This window comes from Zeugodacus cucurbitae, chromosome 4 (genome assembly GCF_028554725.1).
Source record: "Zeugodacus cucurbitae isolate PBARC_wt_2022May chromosome 4, idZeuCucr1.2, whole genome shotgun sequence".
Lineage (NCBI taxonomy): Eukaryota > Metazoa > Arthropoda > Insecta > Diptera > Tephritidae > Zeugodacus > Zeugodacus cucurbitae.
In genome coordinates, this window is record NC_071669.1 from 57,815,074 (window position 1) to 57,838,844 (window position 23,771).

Sequence of the window (23,771 nt, forward strand, 5' to 3'; positions counted from 1 at the left end):
AAAACATATATACAATCACATGCTATGCTTTCTTTTGCTGTCTGCCTTTGTTGTTGGCTTTTGGGCTGCTGCCGTTGCCTACCACAACGAGGCATAGTTTCGGGCGCGCTACCCAGCTCAACGCTGCGTGTTGGCCACAAGGCATTGCCGATAGCCAAATAATAGCTGTTCGCTTGCGCAAATTTGTGAAACATAACACCCGTCAAGTGAAAGTGTTATACGGAGACAAAAAAAAAAAATGAAAATAAATTAAATAGAGCGTCCCACACACACTTCTTCGCCACGAATGCTCTTATTTCACAAAGCATGAAGGCAATGTAACAAATACTTGGTTTTACTTCGTTTGCGCTCTTTTCGTGGTGAATTAAGACAAATACATGTCGAGTATTTATAAACAGTTTTCTATTACGTATAATAACTCGCGCTCTTTCCTAGCAAATCACAAACACTTTTCTAACTGTGAGTTAGACTTTTGAGCTCTTTGCTCTCGCTACAAAATTTAAGGTGAGAGAAATAATAAATATTTATGATTTGAAGAGTAATTTGCTGAGCTTTTTCAATTAGTTATAACTATTTTGTGGCAGAAGAATGCAGGTGTAACCATAATTTATATATTTATGCGACTAGACGCATACAGTTAATGCCAGAAATGTTCTCAAAATTAGAATTACAACTTTGAGCACACAAATGATCCGCATATGAGCCTAATATATGATCTTCAACATTATGTTTTATTTTTTATTGAGTTAGGTATTTGTCGAATGCCGTCCAATATAACTCAGTATGAGTTAATACAAGGACTTATGAGAAAATATTTAAACTAGTAATGCTGAGTTAACTTCAAGTATGGAACTAACATTCCAGGGTTTAAGATAAGGTCGCTCTTTCAAAAACTGAAAACTATATATGACACTTCTTTGCTCAACCAATATCACAAATATTAGATATTGAGCAGTTTTAAAGTGTTTTATCTATTTATGGCAAATCCGACTAAAGTTTAAAATGCGGCTTTAAATTGAAGAAACATCATATCATGATTTTTTTTTTTAATTTTTCTGATTTCTATGGTCTAACTCTCTGAAGATAGTCAAAAACCAGATTAGAAGATCCAATTATTGATAAAAAGTCATGACAGACAAATGGACAGACTTGCGAAGTAATAAAAATTGGGGATGATGAATGAAACCCTAATCGAAGGATGATAACTACTTGTATGATATTCTAGCCATTATTAAAAATGAATTCTCTACTGAAATCAAGAATTGTCTTGGCATCTGAACCAAACAATTACTAAACGATTGGTGGCGATTGAATCTGTGTTTGTTTCGAGATTTGGGCTGAGAATAGCTCGAAATAGCGAAATGATTAAGTAGATGAAGCCATTATCAAGAATACTAAAGTATCTCGTGTGAACTTTATACTTTATTTATAAATAAAAAATATATAAAAATATATAAATAAATATATGCTTATGGATCGAAAATTAAGAAGTTGAGACATTTTTATCCACTTTAATTGGGAGGTAGTGCTACTCTGGTCCGAAATTTTGCCTAAAAGTAAATATTTGGTTGGCAAATATTTCAATTCCGCTTTTTTGTCTTTTGAATAACACAACCTACATAAAGTCTAAAGTTATAGACGTGTGAACATGCAGTTCACTAACGCCGAAATTCGCGCTATTTTAAAGTTTTCCTTCGTTAAAGGCAAATCCGCTAGAGAACCGCTCCGTGAGATTAATGGTGTTTTGGGGATGGTACTCTATTACTTCGAACTGCGGAGGAATCGTTTCGACGATTCAGAGCGGGTGAAAACGACACCATGGATAAGCCAGCCGGAGGAAGACCTGTGACGACGAATACCGATCAAATCATTGAAAACATCGAGTTAGACCGGCATGTGGTACCTCGTGACATCGCCCAGGAGATGGGAGTTAGTCACCAAACCATTTTAAACCATCTGCAGAAGGCTAGATAGACAAAAAAGCTTGATGTTAGGGTGACGCACGATTTGACGCAAAAAAACCTTCTGGACCGAATCAACGCCTGCGATATGCTGCTGAAGCGGAATGAACTCGACCCATTTTTGAGGCGGATGTTGACTGGCGACGAAAAATGGATCACATACTACAATATCAGGCGAAAACGGTCATGGTCGAAGGCCGGTGAATCGTCCCAAACAGTGGCCAAGCCGGGATTGACGGCCAGGAAGGTTTTGCTGTGTGTTTGGTGGGATTGGTAGGGAATCATCCACTATGAGCTGCTCCCATATGGCCAGACGCTTAATTCTACCATCTCCTGCGAACAACTGTGCCGAATGAAGCAGGCGATCGACCAGAAGCGTCCAGTATTGGCCAACAGGAAGTGTGTAGTGTTGCACCAGGACAACGCCAGATCACACACTTCGTTGATGACTCGTCCGAAGCTACGGGAGCTCGGATGGCAGGTTTTATCGCATCCACCATATAGCCCGGACATAGCGCCAAGTGAATACCACCTGTTCCTGTCCATGACGAACGCCCTTGGTGGTGTAAAGTTCAACTCAAAAGAGGCTTGTGAAAAGTGGCTGTCGGGGTTCTGCGCAATTAAGAGGGGGCTTCTACGAGGGGGTAAAAAAACAGATTATCGAAGGAAACGCGCATATTTGAACTAAATCCGATCGCTGAAACACTTTTGATAAAGCATTGAATAAAGAGCAAAAAGCGGAAAGGCGATATTTGCCAAATTGCCTAATATAAGAATTCATATGACTGCTAGATATTTTTTAATATTATTGGTCTACGTAATAGTTTACTTCCAAAAATATGAACTTTTAAGATGAAACAGCAAATCTGTAGTTAAAATTTACCTAAAAGAGGTCTGTAAGTACTAAGGTAGGTAAGGTATCACTAAACGACAAAATATATTTTTTTCTAGGCATTGAACAAAACTAATTTTTTCCGGGAGATTGAGTCATAAGTAAAAAAAGTGTTTTCTTCGCTTTTCGAATTTAGTAACTGTAAGCTCTTCTTAAAGTAACAAAATGAACACATTCACATATTGCGTATTCAACTCAAACTAAACTAATTTTAATTATACCTAACTCTACACTCCGAAACTTCTCAGCACCAACTAACTAATGAAATAAACTACGGAAAAAATGTTGAAAGAAGAGAAAAAAGCAAAAAACTCGAAATGCTTATTATGTTAAACTAATTTGAGAGAAATAGTACGATAACGTCAACAACAAACAAATTCGCTTTTGTACAAATTCATTTAAAACAAGATGCAAGTATTTGGACAAAAACGATAAGAAAGTGCGCACAAAAGCAAGAAATTTGAATGAGAAAATGCTGAAAATGAAAAGATTGAAGATGTACGGCGCAAATGAAGCGAAAGTTGAAGCGATTTCCACCCAAAAGAAATATGTGTGTGTGTGTGGCGTTGGTGTGGCATGAAAGGGCAGCGAGGCTAAAGTAGAAAGTTGCTAAATCACTTAACAAGTCATTTAGTCGATTGGGCGAAACGCAAAAATCGACGAAAAGTGCAAAAATGCGAAAAGCAAACAAACTAAACGGCAACGCCAACGCCAAACCGGCAGGAGTTTTGAAGAGGAGTTTGCCAAGCTACAAGTGCTAGGTGTGCGTAGCGTGCTTCGAGGCGTTTAAGTGAAAAAGCGCTGCTTGTCTACACGCTTAGAGCACAGACAAATGTGCTGCAGGCAACGAAGCGGCTAAAGAGAGAGTGCTAAAGAGAGGTGAGGTAAAAGGTGTGGAACTACGCGGTACGCATTGCTCCTTTCCTTAAGTGTCTGTGTATGTGTGTGTAAGTGTTAGGTTGGGGTGTGATTTGTAGCGCGCTTTTCAGCGCAAACAGCATTTCCTAAGCGCTGCCTTGAACCAGCTGACCGTACTTAACGCTTTATGTTGACGGCTGATGATTCTTCGGCGTTTACTTCAGCCATTTTTTCACCTCAATTTTTTTCCCTCTTTTTGAAATCAAAATCATTTCAGAAGTCTAACAAAATATATTATAAAGCTTCATTCTAACTTCCGCGCGGTATAGTTGCTTAAATAGAGGCTGTTTGGGCCAGTATTGGCAGTATAAAAATGTAAGTAACTATTTTGTAGATATTGATTGTGCATTGAAACCCTTTCATGTTTTTGATGATCAATTTCAAATTTGTAAACAGGTGGCAACACTTCTCAAAAAAATGTCACTACTTAAATCTCTTTAATTTGACAACCATACGCAAATAATTCAATAATATTATTAATTTATTTAAATTTAAATTTTTAAACTGGTGGCAACCCTCATAAACTAATATTTTAAAATGTAAGATTTTTAAATCTCGTCATGGTTTTGCTTTATATTAATTATTATTCTACAAAAGTTTCGTCTTTTCTAATTCCTTGATTAGTTTGATGACTAAATTAAAATTTGTAAACAGGTGGCAACCCTTCATGAAAAATATTACTACTGAAATCTCTTTAATTTGACAACCATACTCTAATGATTCAATTTATTATTAATTTATTGAAATTTAAATTTTTAAACTAGTGGCAACCCGCCTCCAATAAAATTTTAAAATGTAAGATTTTTAAATCTCTTTATGGTTTCGCGTTATATTAATTATTGTCCTATACAATTTCCCCCTCTTCAAATTCCTTGATGATTACATTGAAATTTGTAAACAGGTGGCAACCCTTCTCGAAGAATTTTGCTACTGAAATCTCTACAATTTGACCTCTATACTGATATTTCACTTACCGAACCAATTTGCTCAAATTATAATTTTTTACAGGTGGCAACCCTCGCGAAAAAATATTTTACATACACTTCCTTAAATCTCTGAATTTTATATTGTTTATTGATATTATCTGTTATATTGCTCCCTTTAGGCTATAGTTAGAGCTTTATACAACTGGCTTATCTTTCTAAGAAAGTAACGACTGTCATAGAATAGTGCCCTGAGATACACAGTACCTCATTGTCTAATACAATCTATTATTAATTTGATTTAAATTGTTAATTCTCTCCATTTATAGGACAAAACTAAGACGAACAACAACGCTGGGTAGAAAAGCTCGACCAAGCATCTCACAGCGATCTAATCTTCAAATAACAAAAACGTTTATCTGAGAAAGATTTAAACTTGGGAGAGAATATGTTCCAGAGTTCATTGTGTCACTTGGTAGATTTGATAGCCCTTTCTTGTCGAAGGTCGATATTGATTATTACAATGTATACCCATTAGACCCAGGATCTCTTCACAATCTCGATCTTTATCTCTACGAACTTTATAAATGGACTCCATGAAAACAGTAGTCAAGAATTGAAGTCAAAAAACAAATAGTGTTCTACTTCGAAAATGACAAAATTGTCTCGAGACTACTCCTGCGTTTTACGAGGGACAAATCAGAAGGATTACTATTTCTTGGTGTGATAATTTCGGTTATATAGCAGTTGAAGATTTATCAGAAATATGTATTACCATCGATTTAGACCAATCTTGAATGAGTTTAATATTTTTTCGAGGGACGTTTCAAGTATTTGGGTAAATGAAATGCAAGACTACCATAACATGATGACTCATACAAAGATACATAGACATATGTGGAAATAAAAAAAAAATAAATGTATTCATGTGAGTTTGTAGACAAATTTATTTCGTCTAGACATCGTTGAACTTAAATATGTCTCACATACACACATACCCATGCATTAAATGCTTAACCGCTCAATGAGTGATTACATTGGATATTTTATAAAATACGAAAAAAAATCTAAATGAAGACGTAAGAAAAATGTTTATGACTAGAAGACGTTTTCGATTTCGTCAACCGCTATTTGCATTTATTGTTGTAATACAAGGTGGCTACAACAATTCTCAGTACACTTAAATAAATATATTTGCTTCAGTTTTGCTGCGCCGTCTAGCGGCTGTCAGTTGCTCATTACACACTGTTCTCTGTGCAAACACATATCAATTTACTACGCTGCGCCCAATAAACGAGTTCACGACGATTTAGCATGCAATTCGCTGCAATTTTCATGATTTGATTTCCATATAGGCAAGTGTTGGAGACCAGATGGCAGCTCCCTCACTGCCAATCTGTCAAGCGCTCATTGCGTTGAAATACTAGGAAAATATTGAAAAGCAAAATATGTCTCAGCTATGCTCAATATTTCCTGTGAGACTTCAGTGTAGGCAAAGGACGCTTATTTTCTTGCGAAGTCGAAGTCTTCATCATTTCCTTACAGCGCAGACAGGCACGCTGCCGAAGTTGGCATTTTCAGTTGATTATTCATGCACTTGAGACCACAAGTCACTGTCAGCGGCGTGCAATCATCATGCAAACTTTTGTTGAACTAATTGCAATAACTCGCCACATGTTGCATTGCCAACGAGTACGGGCTTGATTGGCAGCCGATGTATCGAATAACAAATTGGAAGATTTCTAGTATATATTTTCAACTCAATAAACTCATAAATTTAACTTTAGAGTTTGTGGGAAAGTTCTAATATAAACAAGAAAAAACAGCAAAAAACTCAGCACAAAGTGGGAGAATAATAATTTTCCACGAAATTTTTACTCACTTTTTCTCATAAAAATCGTAGAGTGGAAATAATTTTCGAAATTTCATGTGAAAATTAAGTATTATATGAGATCAAAATTTCGTCTTAAACCCTCTATCTAATTCTTTATGCTAAAACAAAGAAACACAACAAGAAAAAACAGCAAAAAACTCAGCACAAAGTGGGAGAATAATAATTTTCCACGAAATTTTTACTCACTTTTTCTCATAAAAATCGTAGAGTGGAAATAATTTTCGAAATTTCATGTGAAAATTAAATATTATATGAGATCAAAATTTCATCTTAAACCCTCTATCTAATTTTTATATGCTTGTAAAATTCTTTGAAAAAAATTTCGATACACTTAAAATCCTAAAATTAGTAAAAATGTAATGACTTGACCTCTCACTGTAGTGCCAGAAGTGCATGGACCGTGCTTTATTACTAAATACATCCCTAATTGTAGGCAATTCTCAATAATATTATTGTTGAGTGGCATATTCCTATGTATTGCCTACATTTAGGATGATAGATTTTAGAGAAGGAGAGATGGTAGAGATGAGAGATTTTATTAAACAAAATAGTGTGTTCTGATTATGTTAAAAAATTATAGATATTAGAAATCCAACACAGAAGCACTAGTGGCAACAGGTGCTACTTTGAACTGAGTAGGCAAGTAAAGTTCTCTCTCGACGAACAAAAACCAAACTCTACAAGTTCCTCATCATGCTTTATGGTGCAGAAGAGTGGACAATGTCAACATCCGATGAGACGGCACTAGGAATTTCCGAGAAAAAGGTATTGCGGGAGATTTACGGTCCCTTAAACAATTTGAATGGCAACGGCAAATATAGGAGGCGATGGAACGATGAGTATGAGTTATTCGACGACATTGACTTAGTTCAGCACTGAACCTCTGTCTGGGTCATGTTGTTCGAATGGACGAAGCGTTCCAGCTTTGAAAGTATTTGATACAGTATTTGAGGAAGAGGAAGACCTCCACTCCGTTAGAAAGACAAGGTGGAGAAGGACCTGGCAGCACTTGGAATTTCCAATTGGTGCCAAAAGGAGGAACTAATGGTGCGCTAGAACCGCGTAAGCGGTTCCTATGCCAGCTAAGAAAAAGATGAATCTAGATATTACTAGAAAAAAATAGCAAGATAATATAACTGTCACGATTTGAAAATATTTGATTCAAATTAATAGTGAACCCTAAAACACTGCCTTTAATTTATTATAGTTTGTAGCTTTAGATAACATACTACTAATTTTTATCGTTGATGAGTCGATGGGGAAGTTGGAGAGGAAAAAACTTGGAGAAGCGAAGTTACGATGTTGGTTTCTACTCTCTAAATTTTGAAGTCATTATCAAATGTTTAAGATTTGAGTATAGTATCAGTTCACGAATTGGTCTCTAATCGAGATTTATTGGATCACCGATTTTTTGAACATTTTATTTTAGGGATTTTGAGTAATTTCTTAGAAACTAGTGGCGATATCAACATTATCTTGCATGGTTCTTGAGATGAGATTTCAAGCATACTCGTATAATCAGTCAACAGCTTTCGTGGGCGATCTTTGTACAGAAGTTACTTTACAGAAGAAGTTATATATTATTGAGAGTTAACATATTGAAGTTCTAAGCCATGTAGTATTTAGGACAAAATTACATTATATAATTCATTAATATGAGTATTTTTATTCTTAGTTTTATGGGGGTCAATATTAATGGATTCATTTTTTATATATAGACTATAATGATAATTTTATGGCCTCGAAATTGGTTTTGAGATTTAAAAAAATAACTTTGATAAAATTGTTGTCTTGAAGAACTTCTTCAAATGTTGATTTAAAACTAACAAATTATGTCTGAATAGTAAATTAATAGTCGAAAAATATTTAAATAGACTAGCCTGCTGTTCCCAGATCCCTTGAATATATAAAAATACCCAAAATTTCAACAGAATTTACTTCTTCAGACAATAATGTATACAACACAAATTCCAATTATAAATCACTACCAAAATCGTCTTAAAAATACAAACTGCAAATATTTGTATAGATATTAGATATTATATATATCCGTAAATATATATGAGACTTAAGAAAGCACTACTACCACAAAACCGTTAGTCGATACGTTCAATTAAAACTCGAGCAAACAAATGCGCTCAACTTGGGAGCAATATAATTTACAAAGTGTAAGTGTTACTTAGAATCTTTGAGCATTTGTTGCAACACTAGGAAATCCGCTTCAACGAGCGACAAGTAAATAAATATAATGGCAAACATTTGTATTTATATACAAACAGGACAACAGAGTTGCTTGTGGAGAGAAATGGTGAACAGAGCTGCACTTCCGCAAATACACCTTTCGAGCTACAGTCCATACTCCAAACTATTGAGATAGCATAGAAACACTCGATTTAGTAACAAATAAAAAAAAAAAATCGGAGCAACAACAACAGCAAAGAACTAACTATATGCGCTTAACGGGTGTTTGAAGCATTGTGCGTCGCCGAAGGACATTATGGCAGCGTTGCAGCAGAGTACAGAGTAAAGTAAAGTAAACTGGTGACTGGTGGCAAAGCAAAGAAGTGTTAATAATAATTTAGTGTTGTATTGTTTAAGCGTGTTGCATTGTGTACGGTCATAGTGGTAACAACAACAACAACAACAAGAATAAAGTAATAAAAACAATAAATAAATAATGAAAATATAGGGAAAGACAAGAGACCACAGCCACCCACACACACAGAGACACAAAGACTACCAATGCTACAATTAGTGAAGAAAATAGATGGAAAACACTGTAAGGCGTGTAACGGATAGTAGAAGACCACAGTTCTAAGTTCTGTAAACAATAATAATACGAGTAGTAACAAAGTAAGTAAATAAAAAATTGGTGTGAAAATAATAAGAGAAAATATAACGGATTGTAAAATGCAAATAGTAATAAAAATTGTGGCACGACAGACAACAAAGGCGTGAAATAATGCTCGCAATAATAAAATATTGTGGGAAACGAGTATTTTTAGTTATTTGGAAATCTACATAGATGCCACAAACATAAATGCAAATATAGACTAAGCTGATATCTTATACCAGATGACAACATGTTTATGGATATTTTGGTTTTGTTTATATAACGGTTGTTTGCAATATTATTATTAAAAGTATAGAGATTTATCATAACAGATTTATTTCTATCCGATCTTATTTGAATGTAGTGACCTTTGTATAGGCGTTTGTTCTACCTAACATCTGTTAATAGACTCTTGATAGAACTTGGAGCTGAACGAAACTCAGCAGTTGTAAATGCTTGTACAGCAGATGAAATTCGAAAACGTATATATAACGGCATTTGGTGGTACAAAATTTCGTGAAATTACGAGATTAGAATACAAAAAGTTTGGAAATCGAAAACTGTACTTTCAATTTCAATTTCAAAACAAATTAATATGAAAAATTTAGAATTTCAAAAATTTCTGAATAGAGCAATATTCAGAATATATTCAAATAAATTTAGAAAACTGAATCTTTTGAGCTTTCGTATGATAGATTTCGATTGATGACTCGCCTAATATTGTTGTGGTAGCATCTGAAATCTTTTATTTTCGTTTTTTGAGGATTGTTGTCGAGACGACTGTCCTCAGCCGTATGAAAATCAGAGTCAGTTCCGGTAACAGTGACATCTATGGTATGTGACTGTCATAACAACCATGACCATGATGCGTCTTTACATAGGTCATAGTAGATGACCCGAGAAAATATACAAAATAAGAGTGAGAATAGGCGCTTAAGTTTTAATAAAAACAAGTTTTAGGTAATTTATACCTTCGTTAGTATAAATTCGGTTCCGTTCGATTTCAAGCCCCCTTACCTGTTTTCAATTTATAAATATTTTTTAGATACTTCAAATCAAACTAAGTATTGTTTAATATTTCGCTATCAGAACGATTAAAATATTTACTTATTCTACTTAAGAATATTTTCCAATAATTCATTGTTATTATTACTATTTGTTTCGCAGGGTTGCAATAATAATAATTGCACTAGTAGATATTGCATGCAAATGATTTCATATTTCATTAAGATAATGGTGTCAAATAAACTAAAAGAAATTCACAAATATTTTAACGCTTTTTTAATTACTCAGTGAGGTAGATATTTAGCTGAAATGTTTACTTAAGCGAGCTCACAGGATAAAATGTAAAAAAGAGACATGGAAAATTTTAATAATTCACTAATCCAAATAAAGTAAAAGGTATTTTATACAAAATTTTTTATCCTAAAAAACTCGATAATCTCTCAACGATCACACGCAACGGAATGGTTGTAACATACCAAGAAACCTAAAATTATTTCGATTGCTGTTTTGTAACGTTTTGGTAGCGGTTATTTAGAAATATGGGTTAATGTAATTCCGGTGTAATATTGAGAACTTAACAATAAGTTATCTTATTGATAATTTTACAAAGTAAGTCTGTGATCTATATATGATATATATTGATTAGTTATCAGAGAAAATTTTCAATGAGTAGAGGCTATGTAAATTAATGTGTTCTAATTAAAGTCATGGGTTCTCAAACCCATCTCTTCTTAAATTTAGCATACATTTAATCGGGTGACACTGACCAGCTGCCATCAAAACTAATTTCTGGGAAGTAGATATACATTATGGAAAATCTATATACAATCAAGTAAGAATTTTAGACTACACTCGCAACTTTTATACGTAATTTGAGGAGAATAAACTATAATACAGAATATCGTCGATGTCGTTTAAAAATTATTATAGAACTATAGTTTGAGATCAGAATGAACTGAATGAAATCAATGGTATCATAACTAGAACATCATACATATAATATATTATTAAAAGGGGAGGCAGGACCGGACACCAGAGTATGTGTATCTGAGACAGGAGCTAATTGATCAATTAACCGGTCTCTGCTCTATTAAAACGCTTATTAAGATCGATTTACTATACAAAATAAAAATCTACATTTATTTTTAATTGAATTTTAATCGACTTGAGAATCAAATGCAACTCTGCGACAAAGACGTACGATGTTTGCGATTGACGGATTTTTTTGATAAAAAAAGAGCTACGGTAGATGGCGCTGCTAAAAATATTAATCAGCTGATGAAACTTACCAATTAATATGAATGTTTAAAAACGCTATAAAGAAAATCGTGTCAAATAGGAATACGTCTGCAAAGTTGAGAGCTCCGCAACATATTCCGATCCGATCGATAAGTCATGAATAACGTAAAATGATTTAGCTCTTCTTTTAGAAAAGAAAAAAATTAGATCCCTATACATATATCTTATTTTTTTAAAATATCTAGATTGAATCGGCTTTAAAGTGAGATAAAAAACTACCATCACTCGATCGGTTTTAAGGTGAGATAAAACTCTATCATCACTCAGATGTAAAAACCTTACCAATGCCGTTTTCGCTCTACTTAATGTTTGGGGATCCTAGGAAATTCTTTCTTTCAATTATGTTTGGAAAGCTAAAGAAAGTTCTTGACAAGGGTTAAGCTCAATAAGGAATTAATATATATAATCATATTGATTCGCATGAAAACTGGTTCCAATAAGGTTTTGGAATATAACTAAAATCAACTACAGAGGATTAGGGATTGTATAAGATTTATTTATATAAAATACTTACCGTTACTTTGAATATTATATGTGTAAATATATACATACAGGATACTATATTGAATTTAAAGAACACTGCTGTTGCACTTACCTAGAAAGAGAGACAAAATACGTAAAGGATTAGTAAATAAAAATAAAAAAAATTGCATGCAAATACAGATTAAGTCAAAGCCAATGTGAGGAAGATGTTGTGGTATCCCACTGCTGTACTAATTTTGCCAACAATTCTCTTAACAGCTCAACTCTGAATCAAATTCCATACGTCAATTTATATATGTACATTTGTATGAGAATAAAATATATTGAAATGCAACCATTAGTGGCCACATCAACAAACAATTGTTGAAATTCTGCCCAACATGATTGAATATAAAACTATATGCAATTTCCGTTATCCCACAGCGCAACACAGTCTACAACATATTAGCAAAACTATCGAAAGCATAAAAAGTAAACTAAACTCAAGACTTTGCAACTCAACTCAACACAACTCGACATAAATTTGAAACATTAATTTCCCAGGAGTACGTTAAAATACATGCCAAGCAGCGAAGTGGCCACAGAAAGCGGAAAACAAGAAGAAGAAGAGGAGAAGCAAGAAGAAGCGGCGTGCGAGTGACTTATAGAAACTAGCTTTACACCGAAACTTTTGTTGTAAGTTTCGGAAAACTAATTGATATGTATATTTACTTAGTTGTTTATTTGGCATTCCCGATAGGGGAGTTGAGGCTACAAAAATTGAAAATCAAGACAAAGAAATAGAAGTCGTAAAAAGTTGGCAAATGGAAAAGGCTAACGCTTGTTGCAGTTCGTTCAGTAAAATACAAAATGGTACATATGTGTGCAATTGATAGACAGCTTAGGCAGCTGCTTGCTCATATTATATACATATGTATATTGAATAAATAATTGAATGGAAATGTTTTTGATTGAATTCCGATGAAAATCTATATTTAATTGTGTGTGTGTGTGTCGAACCACAAGTTGAGAAATGTTGAGAGTATAAGCAAATTTAAGCAATTAAAAAAAAATATTTACAGATTATTTTTACTTGATTCAAAGAGAAATTCAAATATATCAAGAATTTGTTTCAAGTCTTCTTTTACTTTACTAACAGCAGTTGGGTAGATATCTTCGCTAAAAATATGCGCTTGAGTGTAGGCAAACATTATGGATTAAGGTAATTCATCTGAGCCTAAATGTAGGCAACTATTTATTTTTAATTTAATTTAAGTTAAAGAACTAATATTAACTCCTAATAGCGTTTTTAGACAGCCTAATTAATTGATCAATCAAAATTTTTATGGAGAAACCATTTTTGCCCTTCACACTGCCGGCTACTCGATAACCGATCAGCTCTTATACATTTTTGTTTTTGCTTTTCATAAGAAGTTGGTAAGTTTCTTCAGCTGATTTTTTAGCAGCGGCATCTACCGTAGCTTTTTTCAAAAAATTCAGTCAATCGCAGACAAAGAACGCATATCGTACGTCTTTGTCGCAGAGTTGCATTTGATTTTCAAGTCGATTAAAATTCAATGAAATATAAATTAAGATTTTATTTGGTAGGGTAAATCGATCTTAATAAGCGTTTTAATCGAACAGAGGCCGGTTAATTTATCAATTAGCTCCTGCCTATAAACGCTATAATCGATAAGAAGCAATTTTAATCTTGATTAGATAAAGTTATCATGGTGAGTAATATTTTTATACCCTGAACAGGGTATACTAAGTTTGTCACGAGGTTTGTAACACCCAGAAGGAAGCGGCAGAGGCCCTATAAAGTATATATGTATATAAATGATCAGTAGGTTGAACTGAGTCGATTTAGCCATGTCCGTCTGTCTGTCCGTCTGTCTGTATATATACGAACTAGTCCTTCAGTTTTTAAGATAACGTTTTGAAATATTATTTTCTCTTCAAGAAGCTGCTCATTTGTCGGAACTGCCGATATCGGACCACTATATCATATAGCTGCCATACAAACTGAACGATCGGAATCAAGGGCTTGTATGGAAAACTTCCGCATTTTACTACATATCTTCACGAAATTTGGTGTGAGTTATTGTTCATAGAAATAATTTAATCTCTGAAAAAATTGTTCAGATCGGTTCACTATAGCATATAGCTGTCATACAAACTGAACGATCGGAATCAAGGGCTTGTATGGAGAATTTTCGCATTTGACGTGGTGTCTTAAGTTAATAATATAATCTCCGAAGAAATTGTTCATATCGGTTAACTATATAACCTTAATGTTTTTAGCAAACTACCCGGCTAAAAAGAATTACTAAAATGTTTTCTTTTTTTACTTACTTTTTCTTACGTCTTTAGATTTGCTTAAACACATAGTTACTAAAAGAAATGTACCTGTGAAGGGTATATTAGCTTCGGTACAGCCGAAGTTAATGTTTTTTATTGTTTAGATTAGAATAGTTCTTCAGCATTCTGGTTTTAACACAGGAACTGGTAATATATTAGACAGAGGGAAATATATTTCTCAAATTTTTCTCAAGTCAAAGACTTATTTACAAGGAAGTGGAGTGATAGAGCTCGATTTAATCTCAAGTGCTTATGTCTCGGCGCTTCAAGCAAGATAAAATAATTAATTATTTAATCTGATTTCTTTTGGTCTTCTAACGTTCCCACTCTCAGAGTGAGTTATCCGATTTTAACTTACAATTTTTCAATTCCAAATAAAAAGAGTTATTCACAACTTGAAATAATGTTAAAATTTAATAAGCCGAGCACGCTTCGTAAACATTTTAATGAGTGCTATACATGGATGAGTGCTTCTGCTTTTACTGCGTTAATAAATAGGTCACAAAAAAGAGTCATCATTGGAATATAAAATGGATCGTTAAGACAAACAGGATATGTGCTTTGAATAACCGATCACCGAATGAATGAATGAAGTGGCCAAAGCAGCGTGTAATGCAATGCAGGAAATGCACCTCTTTATCGACAGATGTACTCACTGTTGGCTTGCAGGATTACAGTGAAATTGTAGCAATCAACTATATGAAGAGTTTACTGATATCCTGTTGCATACTGATGGCAACGCGCCATGCAATCGCGTAGTAAATAAGCGACAGTTATGCAACCGATATGAGAGCTAGCAGTATAATGGGTGTAACTATGAATTAAAGTGCAGGGTTTATGAAATTTCGAAGTCAACACGTTGCATGGAATACTTAGTTGTGTTCAATTTAAATGCGCGGCACAGAGTACTTGGTGAATTATACGTTGCAATGACATATATTATGAAATTTATGCGAACCAGTTATGTAAGAGTAATAAATGAGTAATAGTCTTTTCACACTGGAACTAATTGATCAATTAACCGGCCTTTGCTCGATTAAAATGCTGATTTAGGTGGATTTACCATACAAAATACAAATCTAGATTAATTTTTAATTGAATCTTAATCGACTTGAAAATGAAATGCATCTCTGCAACAAATACCTGATCGATTAGCGAGTTGACGGCAGTGTGAAGGGCAAAGACTAGGCTTTTCAAACAAAATTTGAATTGATCAATTAATTTGGCTGTGTGAAAAGGCTATAATGAATATATTGCAAATATTGAATACAATTAGGAGCAGAGCGCAAAAATATGCTTGAAAACTTCAGCGATTTTGTATATGGGTTTTAAAAAGTGATGAAAATATAGTTAAGAGTCAAAGAGAGTTGCCACAGAGAAGGGTTGCCAAACATTTAAAAAAAATGAGTGGTCTAAAAAAATACTCCATATTTGATTCAATCGACAACAGTGTAAGGAGTGGATTAATTTTTGATGGACGATTGCTCAAGTTTAAGAATCTGAACGCCACAAGGCTTATTTATGAATAGTGGAATCCTATAAGGCCTAGATGGTTTTGGTAATAGCTTCTATAACCTATACCAGATTTTTTATCAATAATATACCATTATTACATTTGAATACTATCATTGTTTGACAATTGTAAGACTCTTAGCACTCAATTAACTCTGAATTGTTATAGTTTCACTAAATGTCACAACTTTACTTATGATTACTTGCATTTGGTAGATATCAGAGAAGTATAAAAGGAAAACGAAAAATGAGTTTCACCTTCTCTTCACCTTCTCACGAGCGACTGAGCTCTAAAGCAAAAGCATACACACAACTCAAAACGACACCCCGTTTAAATAAGTCTGCCAAATCAAATTATCACATGATTATATTTGAATATTTGTAGCATTTTCCAAAATATAAAAGTTAAGTGTACAAGGTGTTTGTATTTATATACAACTGATAGATACATTTACTTCTACTTACACATCCGCACAACAAATGCCGCCGTAATCTGCGTCAATATAAAAGCCAGGATAACCGCTATTTTCAATTTGGCAGGTATTGGCGTCTTACGTAAATGTTTTATTTATCATTTTCACATACAAAGCGCACACATACAAACTTTCTAGCCCTTATACAAGCCTTCCAAATCATTTTCGGTGTTGGGGAAATGTGAATTGCGCCCAAAAGTATGCCAAAAAAATATTACAAATGATTTTCGTTTGGTAGGAAATCGTTATCATTTATTGAATGAAGTGAATTGGCAAATGCAGACACTTTTTTCAATTCATATGCTCGTTTAGCTGTGCTACCTCGCACGTTTCACATGTACCCGTTATGCTGGCGCTTGTGTGTATTGGCATATTTTTGACACCCTAATCCTATTATTTGTGCGAGAAATTGATTTCGACAATGCAATTCACATAAATTATATATTTGTTGTACTTAGTGCGGGCCGATTCATTTAATAAAATGGGAAATTCGTTAGTATTGAGTATTATAAAATTTACGATTTTTTATGAATCGATAAAATATATATTTTGAAAGTAATTTAAAAGTAAATAAGTAAAAAATAGTTATGATCTTAAAATTAAAATTAAAAAGTAAGGAAGGGTTAAGTTCAGTTGTGACCGAACATTTTATACTCTCGCATTTTATTTATTTAATATTATATAATAGACAATTAGACCCACATATTCGTCATAAATATGGTATAAAGTCCATTGAAAGTTGGAAACCCTAATATTAGGTATATAGGAGCTTGATGAAGTTATGATCCGACTTCACGCATTTTTGGTACCAACACATATTATTTGAAGAGAAATATTCCCTCTGAATTTCTTCAAAATATCTGAGAGATATGGTCATAGTCGATATATATTTTTTATGTGGCTTTGAAAACTTAAGGTCCGATTTCTGTGATTTTTAGAAAGAAGAAAGCCACACTATAAATGCTGTTTTTGTACAAAGTTCTGTTCCTATATCTTCACTAGTCCTTAATTTATAATTTAATTTAATTTGGCTTATTTTTACAACATATCATTGGGAAGCTAGGAAAATATTACAAACCGAATTTCACTGAAATTGGACTAGTAGTTTCGGAGATATGGTTTTGACCCATAATTGGACGGAGCCCCGCCCATTTTAAATTTTGTAAAAATTTACGGAGCCCTTCTGTACCACCTTTATAATGAAATTTAAGGTTTCTGTTGTTTTTCCTTACTGATTTAAAGCATTTTTAGTAATTTTCAACATAACCTTTGTATGGGAGGTGGGCGTGGTATAATCCGTTTTCCTCCATTTATATACTATTTAAGTAAATGTCCAAAGAAAGCAACTCTAGATAGTTTGGCTTATATAGCTTTATGTAGCAGTTTAAGAGATAGAACTAGATAGATAGTGTAAAAATATGTTTTTAATATATAATTTTCATATTAAAAAAAAAAAATTTTTTTAAATATATTTGATTAAAAAATAATTGGCAATCCTATTCTAAATTACGTGCGTCTATAGTCAAATATGGTCAATAATTTTACCACCACAACAAATCTCAGTTTCTACAATAAATTGTATTTTTAGCATTGAATTTCTATACAAGTGGCAACCCTACATAGACAAATTTATGAATAAAAAGAAAATTTTATTTTTTTTTTTTGTATTTTTTGTGAAATTTTTCTGCGGCAACCAATAATTAGACCCTGAACAGACAGGGTATATTAAGTTTGTCACGATGTTTGTAACACCCAGAAGGAAGCGTCGGAGACCCTATAAAGTATATATATAAATGATCAGTATGTTGAGCTGAGTCGACTTAGCCATGTCCGTCTGCTGTCTGTCTGTCTGTCTGTCTGTCTGTCTGTATATATACGAACTAGTCCTTCAGTTTTTAAGATATCGTTTTGAAATTTTGCAGATATCATTTTCTCTTCAGGAAGCTGCTCATTTGTCGGAACTGCCGATATCGGACCACTATATCATTTAGCTGCCATACAAACCGAACGATCGGAAGCAAGGGCTTGTATGGAAAATTTCCGCATTTTACTACATATCTTCACGAAATTTGGTGTGAGTTATTGCTCATAGAAATAATTTAATCTCCGAAAAAATTGTACAAATCGGTTCACTATAGCATATAGCTGCCATACAAACCGAACAATCGGAATCAAGGGCTTGTATGGAAAACTTCCGCATTTTACTACATATCTTCACGAAATTTGGTGTGAGTTATTGTTCATAGAAATAATTTAATCTCCGAAAAAATTGTACAGATCGGTTCACTATAGCATATAGCTGCCATACAAACCGAACGATCGGAATCAAATGGCTTGTATGGAGAATTTTCGCATTTGACGTGGTGTCTTCACGAATTTTGACATGGATTATTACTTAAGTTAATAATATAATCTCCGAAGAAATTGTTCATATCGGTTAACTATATATCGTTAATGCTTCTAGCAAACAACCCGGATAAAAAGAATTACTAAAATGTTTTCTTTTTTTTACTTACTTTTTCTTACGTCTTTAGATTTGCTTAAACACATCCGAAGTTAACGTTTTTTCTTGTTTTTTACTCAAATTTCTTAAAATAATTAAAATTTTTAATTTGGTGGCAACCCTCAAAATTTTTTTTAACACATTTCTGGTAATAAGTGACTATAATAAGACATGTTTTTTGTACGCAAGTAAAAATTAATCGCTAGGGTTGCCACCAGATCGAAGAAATTGCATATTTTTTTGACCTGTGTCAATATATAAAGACTTATTTTTTTTATTAGTTTTTTTTTTAAATACTGAGTAGTCTAAAAAGCTTTATTTGAAATTACAATGAAATGTTTAATTCAATTTCTATAAATTATAAGCTGCAAATTAGGTTTTATTTGCCACAATCAACACTCGAAACACTTGCTCAAATACACAAAAATAATTTTAACTCTATAAAAAATCGTTTACTAAACTATAAATAATTTCGAACATAAATATATTAGCAGCTCAAAAAATGTTCATGCAATCGTGCTTACATTTGCCTACTTACATACACACAAAACGATTGCCTATTTTTTGCCGATTTTCGGATGCAAGTGGCTCAATTGATAAATAAATATTTCATTTAACATTTATTATTTGTCGCCAATGTATTTACCTGTGAGCATGCATACACACACATATAAACTTATTCATAACACGTGCATACAAGTGCTGCCAATACAGCAGTCACAAATATTAACCGTTACAGGTGTATCCATGCACTACAATACACCATATGTGATTTGTGAACTTTCACCTTTTGACACACACACTCACACATTTTTGTATTTCTTTACGTGCGCATATTCACCTGAAAGCGGATTAACATAACAAAGTATTAACTTTGACCTTTTTCGAGGCGACAAAAAGGTTATTAACGAAAACCAGGCGCATGACATAAGTGTCCAATCAGCTTTTCGCCACACCATTGCCACCAGGCTCTGCACAATCGCACAGCAAAATATTTTCAATAAACTTTAAATTTCAATTAAAATGTGAAATGAATAGCACAAAGAAATTAATACATTTGTGTTGTGTAGAAAAAGGGGTTTAAAAATGGTTAACCATTGGTCTAGGTCTACTGACAAAAGTGGTGAGAACAAATTTTTTTGTGAACCCTTTACATAATGAAATACACTGTTAAGATAATATGTTTCACTGCCAAACCTTTTATCATCGCTTAGTACCGATGTCGAGTAAGCAACATATCTTAAGAGACTTATTTAAGGAGTTGGAGATGCACACCTTTCTAGTCATTTCAAGAATATTTGAACATAAAAATCATTAATGGTTTAAACGATCTAGAAACAATTCGAAGAAGTCACAGTTCTTTAAGACATAAAACAAACTCAATGTGTTCAAAAAAATTTTCCAGATTTCAAAATTCATAAATCTAATAGGGTAATATTATACAGGTTCCATCACAACATAAGGGTTAAGAAGACTCCTTTCCGGAAGCTCCATATTTTTCTAAGAAAATCAGAGTGCCTACCTCGCAATGTTGCCATCAAACGAAACACGAGCGGAATGGGATAGATAACGATAGCTGACGACAAAAAAGAAAGACGCCATGAGTATGACGAGCTTGACAAACTGGCCGAAAGGGGTAGATCTCGAAAATTCTACGAAAAGATCCGGCGACTAATAGAAGGTTTCAAGACCTGAGCACACTCCTGTAGGACTCCCAGAGGCGATCTAGTGATTGATACCCACAGTATACTGAGTATGTGGAGGGAACACTTCTCCAGCCTGTTAAATGGCACTGAAAGTACACCATCAGGAGACGGCGAACCCGATTCCCCAATCGAGGACGAGGGAACTGATATTCCATTGCCCGACCATGAAGAATTTAGAATAGCAATTACCCGCTTGAGGAACAACACACCGGCGGCGAAGAACTGATAAGGTGCATTCATCGGTTTCTTTGCAGAATATGGAATGTGCTCCAGCTCTAAAAGTGTTCGATGCAGTACCCGCTGGTGGAATCCGAGGAAGAGGAGACCTCCACTCCGATGGAAGGGCCAGGTGGAGAAGAACCTGTCTTCACTTGGTATTACCAATTGGCGCCAAACTGCCAAAACGAGGAATTTTGTTGTGGACTCGCTATAACCGTGTATACGGTGTCTACGCCAGTCAAGAAGAAGAAGAAGTTCTTAGCAAGTATTTGCTAGAGTGATTCTGGGAAATTATAATAGCATTGAATGTCTCAGAAAACCTTAGGGAGGTTACTTACTGAATACTATATACCTAGAAGTGTCATATTAAGATCTGTTGTAGAACCAATGTGTTTAATCCCGTTTGAACTTGTAAAGCAGAGCACCAAAAACTTGATAAATGTCCTCATGATACTATATAGTAATATTATCGATAACAACGACCCCATTGCGGTAGAAGGAAAGAAGTGAGTGCAGTTGAGTAGGTAAAGGTTTGACTGATAATTGAAAGGTACAATAATGAGCAGGTGTTCTAGATATTACAGTAAAATATAAAAAATTAATAAAGTTTTCTCCGAATCTCAACTGGACTCTTGATCCTACTTGCTCTTCTCTATATTCTAAGAAATTTGATATGAGGCATTTCATTCCAGATTTGAACTCATTATCCAACGAGCGTTATTAATGCGCCCTCCCTACTTAGCTGCGACTTTAACTGCACTATACATTGGTATTGTAACTAATTTCCGAGAAAACACTAAAGCGCTTACTTACGAGTATTACGATTAAACGCAAACACATTGCAATTGAGATAAACATTTGAACCATATTTGCACATACACACACACATACAAATATACTATGGCCAGGTAAGGCACGTAAACTTTAGACAATACGTGAGGGCACCAAATCGGGATTACAAGGGGACAATTGCGCTCTAGAATTGATCTACAATTTGTCTCAACGCCACGTTCACACAATGGGGCTGATAGATAAGTTCTATCAACAACAATTCATTATGGCAACACGATTAGCTTACCGATGGGGGTATATATGAATGTGTGTATATGTATAAATGTTTATATATATGTGTATCTACTTAATTGTGTACATATTGAGATATTACGCTCCAATAATTGTTTTGCATGTGTCTCTATACACAGACCCTCCCAAAGCAGCTAGGTGCTACTATATCAGTTGCTGTTGTTGTTATATATGTGTGTGTGTGTGTGTGTGTGACAAATAGCTTTTCTATAAATTCGTAGCTTATTACGTTAAGTTCTGTGACATGAATTGCCTACTTCAGTTCTAATGAAATAATTTGGCATCCGTTGCAAATTTCCACTTTAATTTGCATTGAATTTCGTAGTGAAATTGCTTGTTGTCAGCCAAAATGTTCGAAATGACAACAACAACAACAACAACAAGAAGAACAACAACGAGTACAATATCAATGATATTTATTAGAAAATTTGTCATGCAATTTCAATCTCATTGCATTTGCAGGAGATTTACAGAGCACATAGCACACAGCACACATACAAACACAGGTACACCTATCTGTGTATATATGTGAGCCTATATCTGTGTATGTGTGTTGTTGTTTTCGCATTTGACTGCAGTTGGCTTTACCTGGCTATATTCGTACTGGCAAAGGGCAAGATGACAAATGTCGTTTTGCGCTCCTGCATTGGCGCCCAATTGTTAATGGCTGCTGTGAAATCTGGCAACATTTTGTCATAATTAATTGTGCAATTAATTAAAAATCTCATTTGCGAGCTGTGCAACTTTTGCAGGGGAGCTTTGAAATCACTCGCTCGTAAATTTAAAGTCATTCGGCTTTTGGGAATTAGTAAAAAATACCGTTAGGTCTATGGCACTCGAGTATCGAAAATGGAGATTTCGCCATTTTATTGGAAATTGTGCGACAATTAAAGATTGACTATTTGGCTAATTATAAATTAGGTAGCGAATACTTGCACTGCTGATAGCCTATATTATAATTAAAGTAACAAAAGGTTTAAAAGTTGCAAATTAATCACAAAAATTTAATGAAAACTCAAGAAATTTGAAAAAAGGTTTTCTAGATATGAATTATTAACTAGTAATTATATATTATAGAAATATTAATAGCCTTTTCACACAGCCAAATTAATTGATCAATTAAAATTTTGATTGAGAAACCATTCACACTGTCGGGTACTCGATAACCGCTCAGCTGTAATACAGTTTTGTTTTTTGCTTTTCATCAGTAATCAGTTGGTAAGTTTCATCAGCCGATTGCCGATTTTAGCAGCGACATCTACCGCCATGTAGCGTGAACAACAACTCGCAGACAAAGAACGTATATATAATTACAAATACGGTCTTTGTCGCTTAGTTACATTTCACTTTCACGTCGATTAAAATTCACTTTAAAAATGAATGTAGATTTTTATTTTGTGTGGCAAATCGATCTTAATCAGCGTTTTAATCGAGCAGAATCCAATTAATTGATCAATTAGCTCCTGTGTGAAAAGGCTATAATGGATAAATGACTTAATTTACTCAATTCAAAAATTTAAACTCTATTATAAACCTCTTTTTGTTGAATTAAAAGATATTTCTTGGCAGAGATGCTAATTTTTTTTTAAAGGTATTGGGACAGGGTCTCAATTCTGATAAAAAGCTAACTGGTGTGTTCTCAACACAGCTCAAGGTACTTTTTCAAACTGGAAAGACCTTTATAATGATTATAATTATAGAAAATTCCAGCTTTCCCTTAGAATGAA